The 16,466-nt window shown below is 45.5% G+C and overlaps 17 non-coding genes across 17 annotated transcripts; 4 read left to right on the forward strand and 13 right to left on the reverse strand.

The window, feature by feature from the left end:
- Positions 1-5,622: 5,622 nt before the first annotated feature.
- On the reverse strand, positions 5,623-5,695 carry trnar-acg (transfer RNA arginine (anticodon ACG)). The gene has a single exon. It is a non-coding gene; the product is annotated as a tRNA-Arg (tRNA).
- Positions 5,696-5,992: 297 nt separating this feature from the next.
- Positions 5,993-6,064, forward strand: trnae-cuc (transfer RNA glutamic acid (anticodon CUC)). The gene has a single exon. It is a non-coding gene; the product is annotated as a tRNA-Glu (tRNA).
- An 85-nt stretch (positions 6,065-6,149) lies between these two features.
- trnay-gua (transfer RNA tyrosine (anticodon GUA)) lies at positions 6,150-6,236 on the reverse strand. The gene is given in 2 exon segments: positions 6,150-6,185; positions 6,200-6,236. It is a non-coding gene; the product is annotated as a tRNA-Tyr (tRNA).
- An 88-nt stretch (positions 6,237-6,324) lies between these two features.
- On the reverse strand, positions 6,325-6,396 carry trnae-uuc (transfer RNA glutamic acid (anticodon UUC)). Its single transcript has one exon. It is a non-coding gene; the product is annotated as a tRNA-Glu (tRNA).
- A 1,670-nt stretch (positions 6,397-8,066) lies between these two features.
- Positions 8,067-8,153, reverse strand: trnay-gua (transfer RNA tyrosine (anticodon GUA)). Its single transcript is given in 2 exon segments — positions 8,067-8,102; positions 8,117-8,153. It is a non-coding gene; the product is annotated as a tRNA-Tyr (tRNA).
- Positions 8,154-8,241: 88 nt separating this feature from the next.
- Positions 8,242-8,313, reverse strand: trnae-uuc (transfer RNA glutamic acid (anticodon UUC)). The gene has a single exon. It is a non-coding gene; the product is annotated as a tRNA-Glu (tRNA).
- A 1,482-nt stretch (positions 8,314-9,795) lies between these two features.
- Positions 9,796-9,868, reverse strand: trnar-acg (transfer RNA arginine (anticodon ACG)). The gene has a single exon. It is a non-coding gene; the product is annotated as a tRNA-Arg (tRNA).
- A 297-nt stretch (positions 9,869-10,165) lies between these two features.
- On the forward strand, positions 10,166-10,237 carry trnae-cuc (transfer RNA glutamic acid (anticodon CUC)). Its single transcript has one exon. It is a non-coding gene; the product is annotated as a tRNA-Glu (tRNA).
- Positions 10,238-10,322: 85 nt separating this feature from the next.
- Positions 10,323-10,409, reverse strand: trnay-gua (transfer RNA tyrosine (anticodon GUA)). The gene is given in 2 exon segments: positions 10,323-10,358; positions 10,373-10,409. It is a non-coding gene; the product is annotated as a tRNA-Tyr (tRNA).
- An 88-nt stretch (positions 10,410-10,497) lies between these two features.
- Positions 10,498-10,569, reverse strand: trnae-uuc (transfer RNA glutamic acid (anticodon UUC)). The gene has a single exon. It is a non-coding gene; the product is annotated as a tRNA-Glu (tRNA).
- A 1,481-nt stretch (positions 10,570-12,050) lies between these two features.
- On the reverse strand, positions 12,051-12,123 carry trnar-acg (transfer RNA arginine (anticodon ACG)). Its single transcript has one exon. It is a non-coding gene; the product is annotated as a tRNA-Arg (tRNA).
- A 297-nt stretch (positions 12,124-12,420) lies between these two features.
- On the forward strand, positions 12,421-12,492 carry trnae-cuc (transfer RNA glutamic acid (anticodon CUC)). Its single transcript has one exon. It is a non-coding gene; the product is annotated as a tRNA-Glu (tRNA).
- An 85-nt stretch (positions 12,493-12,577) lies between these two features.
- Positions 12,578-12,664, reverse strand: trnay-gua (transfer RNA tyrosine (anticodon GUA)). Its single transcript is given in 2 exon segments — positions 12,578-12,613; positions 12,628-12,664. It is a non-coding gene; the product is annotated as a tRNA-Tyr (tRNA).
- An 88-nt stretch (positions 12,665-12,752) lies between these two features.
- On the reverse strand, positions 12,753-12,824 carry trnae-uuc (transfer RNA glutamic acid (anticodon UUC)). Its single transcript has one exon. It is a non-coding gene; the product is annotated as a tRNA-Glu (tRNA).
- Positions 12,825-14,306: 1,482 nt separating this feature from the next.
- trnar-acg (transfer RNA arginine (anticodon ACG)) lies at positions 14,307-14,379 on the reverse strand. Its single transcript has one exon. It is a non-coding gene; the product is annotated as a tRNA-Arg (tRNA).
- Positions 14,380-14,676: 297 nt separating this feature from the next.
- On the forward strand, positions 14,677-14,748 carry trnae-cuc (transfer RNA glutamic acid (anticodon CUC)). The gene has a single exon. It is a non-coding gene; the product is annotated as a tRNA-Glu (tRNA).
- A 260-nt stretch (positions 14,749-15,008) lies between these two features.
- Positions 15,009-15,080, reverse strand: trnae-uuc (transfer RNA glutamic acid (anticodon UUC)). The gene has a single exon. It is a non-coding gene; the product is annotated as a tRNA-Glu (tRNA).
- Between the last annotated feature and the right edge of the window lie 1,386 nt (positions 15,081-16,466).

Here is a 16,466-nt window from a genome sequence, read left to right on the forward strand (position 1 = left end):
ATTCAAAACCTTTGTAAACTCCTCCCTCTGCTGGAAACTGTCGTCTGATAGCTGAAACAACACATGCAGGTAAGGGCTTCCTGATGTGTCTGCCCAGAATGCCATAGGCCCAGCGGACAACTTGTCTATATGCTGTGTAGTGGTATTGTCTAGAGTTAAGGACAAAGTGTCAATACTGGTTATCTTGTGCTGTTAGCAAATAAACAAAAACAAGCATTATTGTTTTTGTAATAATGTTTAATTTACATGATATACATCCCACTATTTAGCAAAATGTCTGCCCTCAACATACTCATGTCTGCTGGCCTGGAGAGGTCCATGCTCCTGCCTAAAGTGCATATATGCAATCTATAGCACATACGGGTTTAGACAACAAGCCTCAAAGCCTGGGTGCAGAGTCAGGCACTGCACATCCAGTGTTGGTGTCACGTTCTCCACTAAGGCCCAGTATGCATGTATCTCCCTGCAGCACTGACTCTCTTCAGCTGTAACCATTGCCTCACATTTGCCACAAAAACAAAAAAAAAAGTGACATCACAAAGTAGTATAGGTCTGTTAAAAGGATAAGTAATTTAGAAATGAATAAAATAGTTATATATATATATATATATATATATATATATATATATATATATATATATATATATATATATATATTATAATATTATTTATTATGTACATTAATAAAAACAAGTAAATACAAATATATATATGTACTTTTTTTGTATTTACTCGGTATTATATATCATTGAATACATAATGTAAATAACAATTATAATAACAATTATAATACATATCCCTCATGTATAATATGTATGGTCATTTTATTAATACTTATCGATAAGCTATGGTAGTTTTGCTATTTCCTCATTAGATTTCCCTAGCTTATGTTTAAGCCAACACTAATCCCTCACCAAGACACCTGCCCTGTTCTCCACTGGTTCTCCTCACACCACAGCTCAACTTGTCTTCTCTGACTGCTGTTTTGTCTATTAGCCTGCCCCTGATCTCTTGGCCGCATTGCAGGTTCATAATTATATGGCTTAGGGCCATCGTACTTATTTAAATACACATTTGCGATTTCCTCGACTGAACTCTCATTAGGATCCATTGTGAAACTATCGCACTTCTCCCCATTTCGACGTCACTTCTGGTCTAGCGATTTTTAGATACGGAAGAAAAAAATTACCACTATAAACGACTCCAGATGCCGTAATAGCGTACTTTAAGTTTTTTTTTTTTTTTTTTTTTTTTTAATCTCGTTCTTACTTTATTTTTCTTCACATTGACTCACTGGGGTGTCTAACCTACAATATGCTCTTTAATAGGCTTGAATTTGGTATACAAAGTCTTTAATTTCATTACAAAGGTCTTAATTTTATTCATTTATTTTTGCCTTTCCTAGGATTAAGTTCATACCGTAACAAAATGAACTGTTACTAATGTAGGCTAATTAAAAATTCATGCAGCGTAACGTTGAGTGCACCTCGCGCTCCACGTCATAGCAGAAAGCGTAAAAGCGTGCGCACCCGTCATATGGTTACTTGAGGTGAGTTACAGAACAAGATAGTGGCTAGTCCAGTTTGTTGGCTAAAATGGGAAAGTGTCGATGTGGCCTAGGAATCCGAATTGCGTTTGGGTTAAGCCTGTGCCAGGAAATGACCGCAACACCTAATGATGTTGATGCCAGAAATCTTTTAAGCTAACGTTAGCGACAATGGGTGTAACAGCCCTGGACTTCCATGTGGGGGGTTGCCAAACACACCGCATGTAGCACTGCTTGATAGTGCCAACCACCTGTTGTGCAGTTCTGTGCAGCGGAAACCTCTCTGATTACTAAAACAGCTTTAACGATCAGTAATGAAGAAATTTCTACATTAGAAGAATGACAGTTTCTTCTTCCTGTTTTACGGTGGTCGATAACAAAGTTTTTGATGCGTTACTGCCACGTCTCGCTCCGGTTGGTGATGTCACCAATCATTGGGCTGACACTAGAAGCTTGCTTGATTGAAAGATGACTGAGAGAGATTAGATTAGGGTGTAATTCATTAATGAAGAGTTGTAAATATATATACAATATAATGCTTATTGCAGAGTATTTCCCTTTACTATAAATGACTATAGTATTTTAATTGTGTAACACCTGGTTTTATTGGATTTTTACTTTTTGCTGTTATATACTATAATTTGTTTCTGTTTGGTACAGCATATTATTTACAGTAAATAACTGAACTAAATTATTTTTCATTGACAGTTTTATTGATCACTAAGATATGATTGACTTGGATTTAACTTGCTTTGATTTAAATATGAAAATTGTAAAAATAGCTTGGATGTAGCTAGGCTACTTTTGCCAAGGAGTTTATAGCTTAGCCTGATACATTTCTAAGAGGTAAGCTTTTAAGTAGAGTAGCTAATAGCTTAGCTCATTAAATTTTTCAAGTAGCTTGCCCAACACTGCCACCACAGCAAAGGAACACCCTATCTTACCGTGGCTCAACAATAGCTCTGCAGGCAGATGTGATGCGGGTCCCTAAAACAATCCCTGAGCACCACTCTTTTTACATCAAATTAGAACATTACAAAGGTTTTTAAAACCATGTTTCCAGACTATGAGTTTGCAGTTACATTCTTGTGTGGAAGCAACAAAACTGCATATATTACTTAATTCAGATCCTTTTATAACTAAAGAACTGACTGACCAGGTCAATAAGGCCAACGAGTTTGTGGTCATGTTTGACCTTCAGTTGGACCTTCATATTCACTACTGGGTGCTGACCACACTGTTGCGCATGTATTAAATATAACAGAAAATTAAAATAAAATGCTTTACTTAATTCAAGTAGCCCAATTGTACATCATTATTTTCTAGGGTTCAAACTTTATACAGATTTGACATTTTTCCCTTATACTTTTGTCGGAATGAGTACAAAGTTGGCATTAAATTTCATTTGAAATGGTATTGAAAAAGTCTTAAAAAGCCTTGAATTTCATTTGGAGGATCCTGGGGGTACCCTAGTCAGAGTGCTGGGTAGGAGCAGAGTGCTTGATAGGAGTGTGTTGGGTCATGGCAGAGTGCTGGGTAGGAGCAGTGTGTTGGGTCATGGCAGAGTGCTGGGCCGTTGCAGAGTGCTGGGTGGGAGCAGAGTGCTGGGGAGCTTTCCCATTATATTGCTATTCCTTCATGGCAATGGCAATTTTGCCAGAATTAACGAGCTCAATATATTCTCTTAAACTCACTTTGTTGTGGGCATGTTCTTTTGGAGTCTTTTCTTCCTCCTGTGGGGTCCCTCCTTATAGCTGCCAGGTAAGCAGTATAACCTAGTGCACTTTCAGCCACCCACCTGAATGTTTGGCCACAAAATTCACCAAACTGGATTTCAAAGAAACCCAGCAGATGTTTTCTGTTAATCACATCTTCATGGTGCTCATTTAAGTTTCTTTGGTCTTGTCCAGTACTGCCTCTGGGGACAGTTTTCTGTATGACTTTCCTTTGTTAGCTTCCTTTACTTTTGTTGCCTCTATCTGTCAGATTCAGGCTGCCATCAATAAAATAATTATATCATTAATAACAATGTTTGTCCCAGTTGAGACAGTGAATAAGTGAAATTTTATTTTATCTCTTTTGTAATGTAATAATGTACATGTAACGTAATTTTTTTTGAAGACAACATTTTCATTTCCAAAAAGAAAATATTTTCTACATTTTGAAAACTATTGTTTGATTACATGTAAAAGCAGTGCATTCAAACTTGTACGTTTGTATAACATGTCTTTATTGAGTATTGAACCCAAAACTTACCCTAGACAGGCTTAGGGAAAAAAATATAAAAATAAATAAATAATTAAAAAAATGCAAAAAAATAAAATAATAAATTACACATATACATATATACATAAAAATATAATAAATAAATAAATAAAAATAAAATAAAGCACCAATTCACATCCCACAACTTCAGACTTCCGAAGCTTCTTTAATATATCCGTTTTTTTACAAAGTTCAAAAACAATTACCAGATGTCACAAAAATCAGAGGATTTTTTCCTTATTATATATGTGAGCTTTTCAAGAGCCAAGCATGTTATAAGGTTTCTCAACCAAAATCCAATGGAGGGGCGATTAACTTTTTTCCAGCATAAAGCAATACAACGCCTTGCTTGTATTAAACATAAATCAATCACTTTTCTTTCTTTAGTAGACAAGGCACAACTGTATTCAAACATATTCAATATATCAAACTATTACTTTAAATTGAAGTTACTTATATTTTAGTCTGTTACTAAATTTAATCTATGTCTGTGAAATAGAAAATTAAAGAAGATTATTAATGTTAACTTTGTTACTGGATTATAATTAGGGATGAATTAATGTGTGTGCATTATTATATTATTGGTTTATTAATGAAGATGCATTAATGTGTGACCCTTATATTATCGCTTTATTATTAGTGATGAATTAATGTGTGAGCATTATTATATTATTGGTTTATTATTAGTGATGCATTCATGCGTGATCCATATTGTTTTTTTGCTTTGTGATTGATTTATTAGATTAGTTTATGATTAGTGATGTAGTGATATGTGAGCGTTATTATAATATTTGTTTATAATCAGTGACTGATGAAATGAGCCTTATATTTATTATAAGTGAGTGATTCATTGATGTGTTAGAATAATGCACGGGCATTATTGTAACTATGGTAGTAAATAATAATATAAAGTGTTGTAATGTATAATAACTGCATTAAAATGTTTGTAGTAAAACTTTAAAGAGTGCTTGGTCGGCTAAGTTAATCTTACCAAATAACGTTATACAACATCTATAACAATCATATAATAATCGTGTTGTAGTAATTAATGTTACTATAATGGGTATTCATTTAAACCAACTTGTTATAAAAATACTTACTTTGTAATTGTTGTCCGAATTAATCTGCAACGAAATCTGTTATTACAGTACAAATCTTGAATGGTATAAGGGCTCTGATTGGCCATAGCATTCATTGTAACTCGGAACATGATTGGCTGCCGTAACCAAGAATAGGGTGAATCTTGATTCCAGCTCGGGACGTGATTGGCCAGCGTAACCATGAATTAGAAAAAAATCCTGGTTCCAACTCGGAACGTGATTGGCCGGTGTAGCCAAGACTAACCACGACTTACAGGTGCCAGTATGCGCCACTGGCCCAGTCTGCACTGTGTGGCATATTTGCTGACATATAACAGAGACGGAAACATTGCTCACACTTGTTCGAGGTGGTCATTTTGACTGCAATCTTGTTTTAGGCTGGCACTTTGTTTTTGAATATTGTCTGCTTTTCGAATGCGTGTCTGTGCTGCAGTAGAACGCCTTAGCCTCACAGCAAACATTTTGGTCTACAAGCTGTCACTGCCGTCTTCCCAGGAGAGTGGCTGTACTGGTTTCTTCTGGAAGTCCTGAGGGATGTACGGGACCAAGACATGAGAGCAGTTGGGGCAGCCTTTGAACCCAGGAGAGCACCCCACAGGCACTGTGCTGGCGGCCCCAGAAACTCGATTCACTCCAGAGTAGAACCGAACAACTCCGGCAGGGGCAAACCGTGACCGCACTGCACTGAGAGCAACGCAAAAAGATCCTGAACGAGCCAGCCAGGAGTCGAACCTAGAATCTTCTGATCCGTAGTCAGACGCGTTATCCATTGCGCCACTGGCCCAGTCCGCGTCAGCAGTGCTCAGTAGCATGCTGATTGGAAAGAGGACACGGCTCGGTGAACACGGAGTTCCTTCAACGCATGCTGTGCTTTGTTGTCATGGCAAGTTGTGGTGTCGATAGGATGCTCTTACACCGAGCGTGTGACAGTCCCTACCAAGAAGAACTGTGATCCAGGCTCTGAGACTTTCTCTTCCCCAGGAGGAGGTTGCAAAGGTTAGAGTTATTTTTGTCAGAGCAGCTGCAGCACACCTGGGTGGAGGCCCACAGCTAGACTTGAGGGCAACCTTCAGCCAGACCTTCCCTGGTGGTCTAGTGGTTAGGATTCGGCGCTCTCACCGCCGCGGCCCGGGTTCGATTCCCGGTCAGGGAACTTCCTTTTCACCTCCATGCTGAACTTTGAGCAGTGGTGAACTCACTTGGCGAAGGCAAGAAAGTGGCTCTGAGCGCAAAAGATGTCCTTCGAGCCGGAGTCGAACCAGCGACCTAAGGATTGCCATCACCCCACCTACAGTCCTCCGCTCTACCAACTGAGCTATCGAAGGCTTACGGGGCAGTTTCACAACCACATCCTATAAGGTAGCTGCAGTCCGACCGCTGGCCAAAAAGGACACAAGCAAAAGCACTCAAGCCTTCCCATACCGGGAGTCGAACCCGGGCCGCCTGGGTGAAAACCAGGAATCCTAACCGCTAGACCATATGGGAACTGCCACTTTGGAACGCCAGTCTTGGCACAAACTCCAGTTCATTCTGATCGCTGGCACGTCCCTGCTCCGCTTGCACAAGTGCCACTCATACACTTACGCACTCTCTCATACACAGTTTCTTGGTTTCCGTAACCGAGAACCTTCTGATCCGTAGTCATAAGCGCTAACCTTTGTGCCGCCGTCACTCTGTTCAGCACCTTGTTAGCACATTGCTTGGAGCAAGGACAAGGCTCTGTCAACCCGGAGTTCCTTCACCACACATTCTGCTTTGTTTTTATGGCAAGAGGTTGTGTGGATGGGATGCTCTTACAGGATTCCTGACAGTCCCTCCATAGAAGAGCTGAGATCCAGGGTCGGAGACTCTCTCCTCTCCAAGAGGAGGTTAAAAGCAATGGTTTCTTTTGTGTCTGTGTGTCAGAGCGCTTAGGTGTTGCTGCAGCTCAGAGACCTACAAGTGGAGGAGATTACACTGCAAGTTGCCTGGATGACCTCTAAGTGGTAGGCACTTATGCCGCACGTAGGCTGGGTTTGCGATTGATGTAGCTGTAGTAGACATTCACAAAAATAAAAAAATATATATAAACTGCTTACTCTGAGGTTGTGTTAGGGTTGGGGTAGGAGTAAAATTGAATAAAACACAGCAGGTTACCGTGAGGTTGGGCCTAGGGCTGGGGTAGGTGTGATTTTAATAAACTGCGATAGGTTGTATTCTGTGCCATGTACGAGACATTGAATCAATGAAACCCACATGGAGGTTTGTTACTGTGAGGTTGGGTTAAGAGTTGGGGTAGGTTGGGAGGTTGATAAAACACAGCAGGAAACTGTGAGGTTGGGTTAAGGGTTGGGGTAGGTTTGACATTCAAACATAACTGGTTGGGCGCAGTGTCTTGTACCAGACATTAAATGAATGAAAACTCCAGGAGGTTTTTACAGCCCACTTGGAGCTCAAGTCTCACCCGCTTGGAGCTGACCAGGCCATTTGGAGCAGGCTCCGATTTCTATTTATACCTATCTCAGTCAGGTAACTTCCTTTTCAGTAGTATGAGCGTCTGCACTGTGTGACATATTTGCCGACATATAACAGAGACGGAAACATTGCTCACACTTGTCTGAGGTGGTCATTTTGACTGCAATCTTGTTTTAGGCTGGCACTTTGTTTTTGAATATTGTCTGCTTTTCGAATGCGTGTCTGTGCTGCAGTAGAACGCCTTAGCCTCACAGCAAACATTTTGGTCTACAAGCTGTCACTGCCGTCTTCCCAGGAGAGTGGCTGTACTGGTTTCTTCTGGAAGTCCTGAGGGATGTACGGGACCAAGACATGAGAGCAGTTGGGGCAGCCTTTGAACCCAGGAGAGCACCCCACAGGCACTGTGCTGGCGGCCCCAGAAACTCGATTCACTCCAGAGTAGAACCGAACAACTCCGGCAGGGGCAAACCGCGACCGCACTGCACTGAGAGCAACGCAAAAAGATCCTGAACGAGCCAGCCAGGAGTCGAACCTAGAATCTTCTGATCCGTAGTCAGACGCGTTAGGATTCGGCGCTCTCACCGCCGCGGCCCGGGTTCGATTCCCGGTCAGGGAACTTCCTTTTCACCTCCATGCTGAACTTTGAGCAGTGGTGAACTCACTTGGCGAAGGCAAGAAAGTGGCTCTGAGCGCAAAAGATGTCCTTCGAGCCGGAGTCGAACCAGCGACCTAAGGATTGCCATCATCCCACCTACAGTCCTCCGCTCTACCAACTGAGCTATCAAAGGCTTACGGGGCAGTTTCACAACCACATCCTATAAGGTAGCTGCAGTCCGACCGCTGGCCAAAAAGGACAGAAGCAAAAGCACTCAAGCCTTCCCATACCGGGAGTCGAACCCGGGCCGCCTGGGTGAAAACCAGGAATCCTAACCGCTAGACCATATGGGAACTGCCACTTTGGAACGCCAGTCTTGGCACAAACTCCAGTTCATTCTGATCGCTGGCACGTCCCTGCTCCGCTTGCACAAGTGCCACTCATACACTTACGCACTCTCTCATACACAGTTTCTTGGTTTCCGTAACCGAGAACCTTCTGATCCGTAGTCATAAGCGCTAACCTTTGTGCCGCCGTCACTCTGTTCAGCACCTTGTTAGCACATTGCTTGGAGCAAGGACAAGGCTCTGTCAACCCGGAGTTCCTTCACCACACATTCTGCTTTGTTTTTATGGCAAGAGGTTGTGTGGATGGGATGCTCTTACAGGATTCCTGACAGTCCCTCCATAGAAGAGCTGAGATCCAGGGTCGGAGACTCTCTCCTCTCCAAGAGGAGGTTAAAAGCAATGGTTTCTTTTGTGTCTGTGTGTCAGAGCGCTTAGGTGTTGCTGCAGCTCAGAGACCTACAAGTGGAGGAGATTACACTGCAAGTTGCCTGGATGACCTCTAAGTGGTAGGCACTTATGCCGCACGTAGGCTGGGTTTGCGATTGATGTAGCTGTAGTAGACATTCACAAAAATAAAAAAAAAATATATAAACTGCTTACTCTGAGGTTGTGTTTAGGGTTGGGGTAGGAGTAAAATTGAATAAAACACAGCAGGTTACCGTGAGGTTGGGCCTAGGGCTGGGGTAGGTGTGATTTTAATAAACTGCGATAGGTTGTATTCTGTGCCATGTACGAGACATTGAATCAATGAAACCCACATGGAGGTTTGTTACTGTGAGGTTGGGTTAAGAGTTGGGGTAGGTTGGGAGGTTGATAAAACACAGCAGGAAACTGTGAGGTTGGGTTAAGGATTGGGGTAGGTTTGACATTCAAACATAACTGGTTGGGCGCAGTGTCTTGTACCAGACATTAAATGAATGAAAACTCCAGGAGGTTTTTACAGCCCACTTGGAGCTCAAGTCTCACCCGCTTGGAGCTGACCAGGCCATTTGGAGCAGGCTCCGATTTCTATTTATACCTTTCTCAGTCAGGTAACTTCCTTTTCAGTAGTATGAGCGTCTGCACTGTGTGACATATTTGCCGACATATAACAGAGACGGAAACATTGCTCACACTTGTCTGAGGTGGTCATTTTGACTGCAATCTTGTTTTAGGCTGGCACTTTGTTTTTGAATATTGTCTGCTTTTCGAATGCGTGTCTGTGCTGCAGTAGAACGCCTTAGCCTCACAGCAAACATTTTGGTCTACAAGCTGTCACTGCCGTCTTCCCAGGAGAGTGGCTGTACTGGTTTCTTCTGGAAGTCCTGAGGGATGTACGGGACCAAGACATGAGAGCAGTTGGGGCAGCCTTTGAACCCAGGAGAGCACCCCACAGGCACTGTGCTGGCGGCCCCAGAAACTCGATTCACTCCAGAGTAGAACCGAACAACTCCGGCAGGGGCAAACCGCGACCGCACTGCACTGAGAGCAACGCAAAAAGATCCTGAACGAGCCAGCCAGGAGTCGAACCTAGAATCTTCTGATCCGTAGACAGACGCGTTATCCATTGCGCCACTGGCCCAGTCCGCGTCAGCAGTGCTCAGTAGCATGCTGATTGGAAAGAGGACACGGCTCGGTGAACACGGAGTTCCTTCAACGCATGCTGTGCTTTGTTGTCATGGCAAGTTGTGGTGTCGATAGGATGCTCTTACACCGAGCGTGTGACAGTCCCTACCAAGAAGAACTGTGATCCAGGCTCTGAGACTTTCTCTTCCCCAGGAGGAGGTTGCAAAGGTTAGAGTTATTTTTGTCAGAGCAGCTGCAGCACACCTGGGTGGAGGCCCACAGCTAGACTTGAGGGCAACCTTCAGCCAGACCTTCCCTGGTGGTCTAGTGGTTAGGATTCGGCGCTCTCACCGCCGCGGCCCGGGTTCGATTCCCGGTCAGGGAACTTCCTTTTCACCTCCATGCTGAACTTTGAGCAGTGGTGAACTCACTTGGCGAAGGCAAGAAAGTGGCTCTGAGCGCAAAAGATGTCCTTCGAGCCGGAGTCGAACCAGCGACCTAAGGATTGCCATCACCCCACCTACAGTCCTCCGCTCTACCAACTGAGCTATCAAAGGCTTACGGGGCAGTTTCACAACCACATCCTATAACGTAGCTGCAGTCCGACCGCTGGCCAAAAAGGACACAAGCAAAAGCACTCAAGCCTTCCCATACCGGGAGTCGAACCCGGGCCGCCTGGGTGAAAACCAGGAATCCTAACCGCTAGACCATATGGGAACTGCCACTTTGGAACGCCAGTCTTGGCACAAACTCCAGTTCATTCTGATCGCTGGCACGTCCCTGCTCCGCTTGCACAAGTGCCACTCATACACTTACGCACTCTCTCATACACAGTTTCTTGGTTTCCGTAACCGAGAACCTTCTGATCCGTAGTCATAAGCGCTAACCTTTGTGCCGCCGTCACTCTGTTCAGCACCTTGTTAGCACATTGCTTGAAGCAAGGACAAGGCTCTGTCAACCCGGAGTTCCTTCACCACACATTCTGCTTTGTTTTTATGGCAAGAGGTTGTGTGGATGGGATGCTCTTACAGGATTTCTGACAGTCCCTCCATAGAAGAGCTGAGATCCAGGGTCGGAGACTCTCTCCTCTCCAAGAGGAGGTTAAAAGCAATGGTTTCTTTTGTGTCTGTGTGTCAGAGCGCTTAGGTGTTGCTGCAGCTCAGAGACCTACAAGTGGAGGAGATTACACTGCAAGTTGCCTGGATGACCTCTAAGTGGTAGGCACTTATGCCGCACGTAGGCTGGGTTTGCGATTGATGTAGCTGTAGTAGACATTCACAAAAATAAAAAAATATATATAAACTGCTTACTCTGAGGTTGTGTTTAGGGTTGGGGTAGGAGTAAAATTGAATAAAACACAGCAGGTTACCGTGAGGTTGGGCCTAGGGCTGGGGTAGGTGTGATTTTAATAAACTGCGATAGGTTGTATTCTGTGCCATGTACGAGACATTGAATCAATGAAACCCACATGGAGGTTTGTTACTGTGAGGTTGGGTTAAGAGTTGGGGTAGGTTGGGAGGTTGATAAAACACAGCAGGAAACTGTGAGGTTGGGTTAAGGGTTGGGGTAGGTTTGACATTCAAACATAACTGGTTGGGCGCAGTGTCTTGTACCAGACATTAAATGAATGAAAACTCCAGGAGGTTTTTACAGCCCACTTGGAGCTCAAGTCTCACCCGCTTGGAGCTGACCAGGCCATTTGGAGCAGGCTCCGATTTCTATTTATACCTATCTCAGTCAGGTAACTTCCTTTTCAGTAGTATGAGCGTCTGCACTGTGTGACATATTTGCCGACATATAACAGAGACGGAAACATTGCTCACACTTGTCTGAGGTGGTCATTTTGACTGCAATCTTGTTTTAGGCTGGCACTTTGTTTTTGAATATTGTCTGCTTTTCGAATGCGTGTCTGTGCTGCAGTAGAACGCCTTAGCCTCACAGCAAACATTTTGGTCTACAAGCTGTCACTGCCGTCTTCCCAGGAGAGTGGCTGTACTGGTTTCTTCTGGAAGTCCTGAGGGATGTACGGGACCAAGACATGAGAGCAGTTGGGGCAGCCTTTGAACCCAGGAGAGCACCCCACAGGCACTGTGCTGGCGGCCCCAGAAACTCGATTCACTCCAGAGTAGAACCGAACAACTCCGGCAGGGGCAAACCGCGACCGCACTGCACTGAGAGCAACGCAAAAAGATCCTGAACGAGCCAGCCAGGAGTCGAACCTAGAATCTTCTGATCCGTAGTCAGACGCGTTATCCATTGCGCCACTGGCCCAGTCCGCGTCAGCAGTGCTCAGTAGCATGCTGATTGGAAAGAGGACACGGCTCGGTGAACACGGAGTTCCTTCAACGCATGCTGTGCTTTGTTGTCATGGCAAGTTGTGGTGTCGATAGGATGCTCTTACACCGAGCATGTGACAGTCCCTCCCAAGAAGAACTGTGATCCAGGCTCTGAGACTTTCTCTTCCCCAGGAGGAGGTTGCAAAGGTTAGAGTTATTTTTGTCAGAGCAGCTGCAGCACACCTGGGTGGAGGCCCACAGCTAGACTTGAGGGCAACCTTCAGCCAGACCTTCCCTGGTGGTCTAGTGGTTAGGATTCGGCGCTCTCACCGCCGCGGCCCGGGTTCGATTCCCGGTCAGGGAACTTCCTTTTCACCTCCATGCTGAACTTTGAGCAGTGGTGAACTCACTTGGCGAAGGCAAGAAAGTGGCTCTGAGCGCAAAAGATGTCCTTCGAGCCGGAGTCGAACCAGCGACCTAAGGATTGCCATCATCCCACCTACAGTCCTCCGCTCTACCAACTGAGCTATCAAAGGCTTACGGGGTAGTTTCACAACCACATCCTATAAGGTAGCTGCAGTCCGACCGCTGGCCAAAAAGGACACAAGCAAAAGCACTCAAGCCTTCCCATACCGGGAGTCGAACCCGGGCCGCCTGGGTGAAAACCAGGAATCCTAACCGCTAGACCATATGGGAACTGCCACTTTGGAACGCCAGTCTTGGCACAAACTCCAGTTCATTCTGATCGCTGGCACGTCCCTGCTCCGCTTGCACAAGTGCCACTCATACACTTACGCACTCTCTCATACACAGTTTCTTGGTTTCCGTAACCGAGAACCTTCTGATCCGTAGTCATAAGCGCTAACCTTTGTGCCGCCGTCACTCTGTTCAGCACCTTGTTAGCACATTGCTTGGAGCAAGGACAAGGCTCTGTCAACCCGGAGTTCCTTCACCACACATTCTGCTTTGTTTTTATGGCAAGAGGTTGTGTGGATGGGATGCTCTTACAGGATTCCTGACAGTCCCTCCATAGAAGAGCTGAGATCCAGGGTCGGAGACTCTCTCCTCTCCAAGAGGAGGTTAAAAGCAATGGTTTCTTTTGTGTCTGTGTGTCAGAGCGCTTAGGTGTTGCTGCAGCTCAGAGACCTACAAGTGGAGGAGATTACACTGCAAGTTGCCTGGATGACCTCTAAGTGGTAGGCACTTATGCCGCACGTAGGCTGGGTTTGCGATTGATGTAGCTGTAGTAGACATTCACAAAAATAAAAAAAAAATATATAAACTGCTTACTCTGAGGTTGTGTTTAGGGTTGGGGTAGGAGTAAAATTGAATAAAACACAGCAGGTTACCGTGAGGTTGGGCCTAGGGCTGGGGTAGGTGTGATTTTAATAAACTGCGATAGGTTGTATTCTGTGCCATGTACGAGACATTGAATCAATGAAACCCACATGGAGGTTTGTTACTGTGAGGTTGGGTTAAGAGTTGGGGTAGGTTGGGAGGTTGATAAAACACAGCAGGAAACTGTGAGGTTGGGTTAAGGGTTGGGGTAGGTTTGACATTCAAACATAACTGGTTGGGCGCAGTGTCTTGTACCAGACATTAAATGAATGAAAACTCCAGGAGGTTTTTACAGCCCACTTGGAGCTCAAGTCTCACCCGCTTGGAGCTGACCAGGCCATTTGGAGCAGGCTCCGATTTCTATTTATACCTATCTCAGTCAGGTAACTTCCTTTTCAGTAGTATGAGCGTCTGCACTGTGTGACATATTTGCCGACATATAACAGAGACGGAAACATTGCTCACACTTGTCTGAGGTGGTCATTTTGACTGCAATCTTGTTTTAGGCTGGCACTTTGTTTTTGAATATTGTCTGCTTTTCGAATGCGTGTCTGTGCTGCAGTAGAACGCCTTAGCCTCACAGCAAACATTTTGGTCTACAAGCTGTCACTGCCGTCTTCCCAGGAGAGTGGCTGTACTGGTTTCTTCTGGAAGTCCTGAGGGATGTACGGGACCAAGACATGAGAGCAGTTGGGGCAGCCTTTGAACCCAGGAGAGCACCCCACAGGCACTGTGCTGGCGGCCCCAGAAACTCGATTCACTCCAGAGTAGAACCGAACAACTCCGGCAGGGGCAAACCGCGACCGCACTGCACTGAGAGCAACGCAAAAAGATCCTGAACGAGCCAGCCAGGAGTCGAACCTAGAATCTTCTGATCCGTAGTCAGACGCGTTATCCATTGCGCCACTGGCCCAGTCCGCATCAGCAGTGCTCAGTAGCATGCTGATTGGAAAGAGGACACGGCTCGGTGAACACGGAGTTCCTTCAACGCATGCTGTGCTTTGTTGTCATGGCAAGTTGTGGTGTCGATAGGATGCTCTTACACCGAGCATGTGACAGTCCCTCCCAAGAAGAACTGTGATCCAGGCTCTGAGACTTTCTCTTCCCCAGGAGGAGGTTGCAAAGGTTAGAGTTATTTTTGTCAGAGCAGCTGCAGCACACCTGGGTGGAGGCCCACAGCTAGACTTGAGGGCAACCTTCAGCCAGACCTTCCCTGGTGGTCTAGTGGTTAGGATTCGGCGCTCTCACCGCCGCGGCCCGGGTTCGATTCCCGGTCAGGGAACTTCCTTTTCACCTCCATGCTGAACTTTGAGCAGTGGTGAACTCACTTGGCGAAGGCAAGAAAGTGGCTCTGAGCGCAAAAGATGTCCTTCGAGCCGCAGTCGAACCAGCGACCTAAGGATTGCCATCATCCCACCTACAGTCCTCCGCTCTACCAACTGAGCTATCGAAGGCTTACGGGGCAGTTTCACAACCACATCCTATAAGGTAGCTGCAGTCCGACCGCTGGCCAAAAAGGACACAAGCAAAAGCACTCAAGCCTTCCCATACCGGGAGTCGAACCCGGGCCGCCTGGGTGAAAACCAGGAATCCTAACCGCTAGACCATATGGGAACTGCCACTTTGGAACGCCAGTCTTGGCACAAACTCCAGTTCATTCTGATCGCTGGCACGTCCCTGCTCCGCTTGCACAAGTGCCACTCATACACTTACGCACTCTCTCATACACAGTTTCTTGGTTTCCGTAACCGAGAACCTTCTGATCCGTAGTCATAAGCGCTAACCTTTGTGCCGCCGTCACTCTGTTCAGCACCTTGTTAGCACATTGCTTGGAGCAAGGACAAGGCTCTGTCAACCCGGAGTTCCTTCACCACACATTCTGCTTTGTTTTTATGGCAAGAGGTTGTGTGGATGGGATGCTCTTACAGGATTCCTGACAGTCCCTCCATAGAAGAGCTGAGATCCAGGGTCGGAGACTCTCTCCTCTCCAAGAGGAGGTTAAAAGCAATGGTTTCTTTTGTGTCTGTGTGTCAGAGCGCTTAGGTGTTGCTGCAGCTCAGAGACCTACAAGTGGAGGAGATTACACTGCAAGTTGCCTGGATGACCTCTAAGTGGTAGGCACTTATGCCGCACGTAGGCTGGGTTTGCGATTGATGTAGCTGTAGTAGACATTCACAAAAATAAAAAAAAAATATATAAACTGCTTACTCTGAGGTTGTGTTTAGGGTTGGGGTAGGAGTAAAATTGAATAAAACACAGCAGGTTACCGTGAGGTTGGGCCTAGGGCTGGGGTAGGTGTGATTTTAATAAACTGCGATAGGTTGTATTCTGTGCCATGTACGAGACATTGAATCAATGAAACCCACATGGAGGTTTGTTACTGTGAGGTTGGGTTAAGAGTTGGGGTAGGTTGGGAGGTTGATAAAACACAGCAGGAAACTGTGAGGTTGGGTTAAGGATTGGGGTAGGTTTGACATTCAAACATAACTGGTTGGGCGCAGTGTCTTGTACCAGACATTAAATGAATGAAAACTCCAGGAGGTTTTTACAGCCCACTTGGAGCTCAAGTCTCACCCGCTTGGAGCTGACCAGGCCATTTGGAGCAGGCTCCGATTTCTATTTATACCTTGCTCAGTCAGGTAACTTCCTTTTCAGTAGTATGAGCGTCTGCACTGTGTGACATATTTGCCGACATATAACAGAGACGGAAACATTGCTCACACTTGTCTGAGGTGGTCATTTTGACTGCAATCTTGTTTTAGGCTGGCACTTTGTTTTTGAATATTGTCTGCTTTTCGAATGCGTGTCTGTGCTGCAGTAGAACGCCTTAGCCTCACAGCAAACATTTTGGTCTACAAGCTGTCACTGCCGTCTTCCCAGGAGAGTGGCTGTACTGGTTTCTTCTGGAAGTCCTGAGGGATGTACGGGACCAAGACATGAGAGCAGTTGGGGCAGCCTTTGAACCCAGGAGAGCACCCCACAGGCACTGTGCTGGCGGCC

This window comes from Danio rerio, chromosome 4, assembly GCF_052040795.2.
Source record: "Danio rerio strain M-AB ecotype USA chromosome 4, GRCz13ab, whole genome shotgun sequence".
Lineage (NCBI taxonomy): Eukaryota > Metazoa > Chordata > Actinopteri > Cypriniformes > Danionidae > Danio > Danio rerio.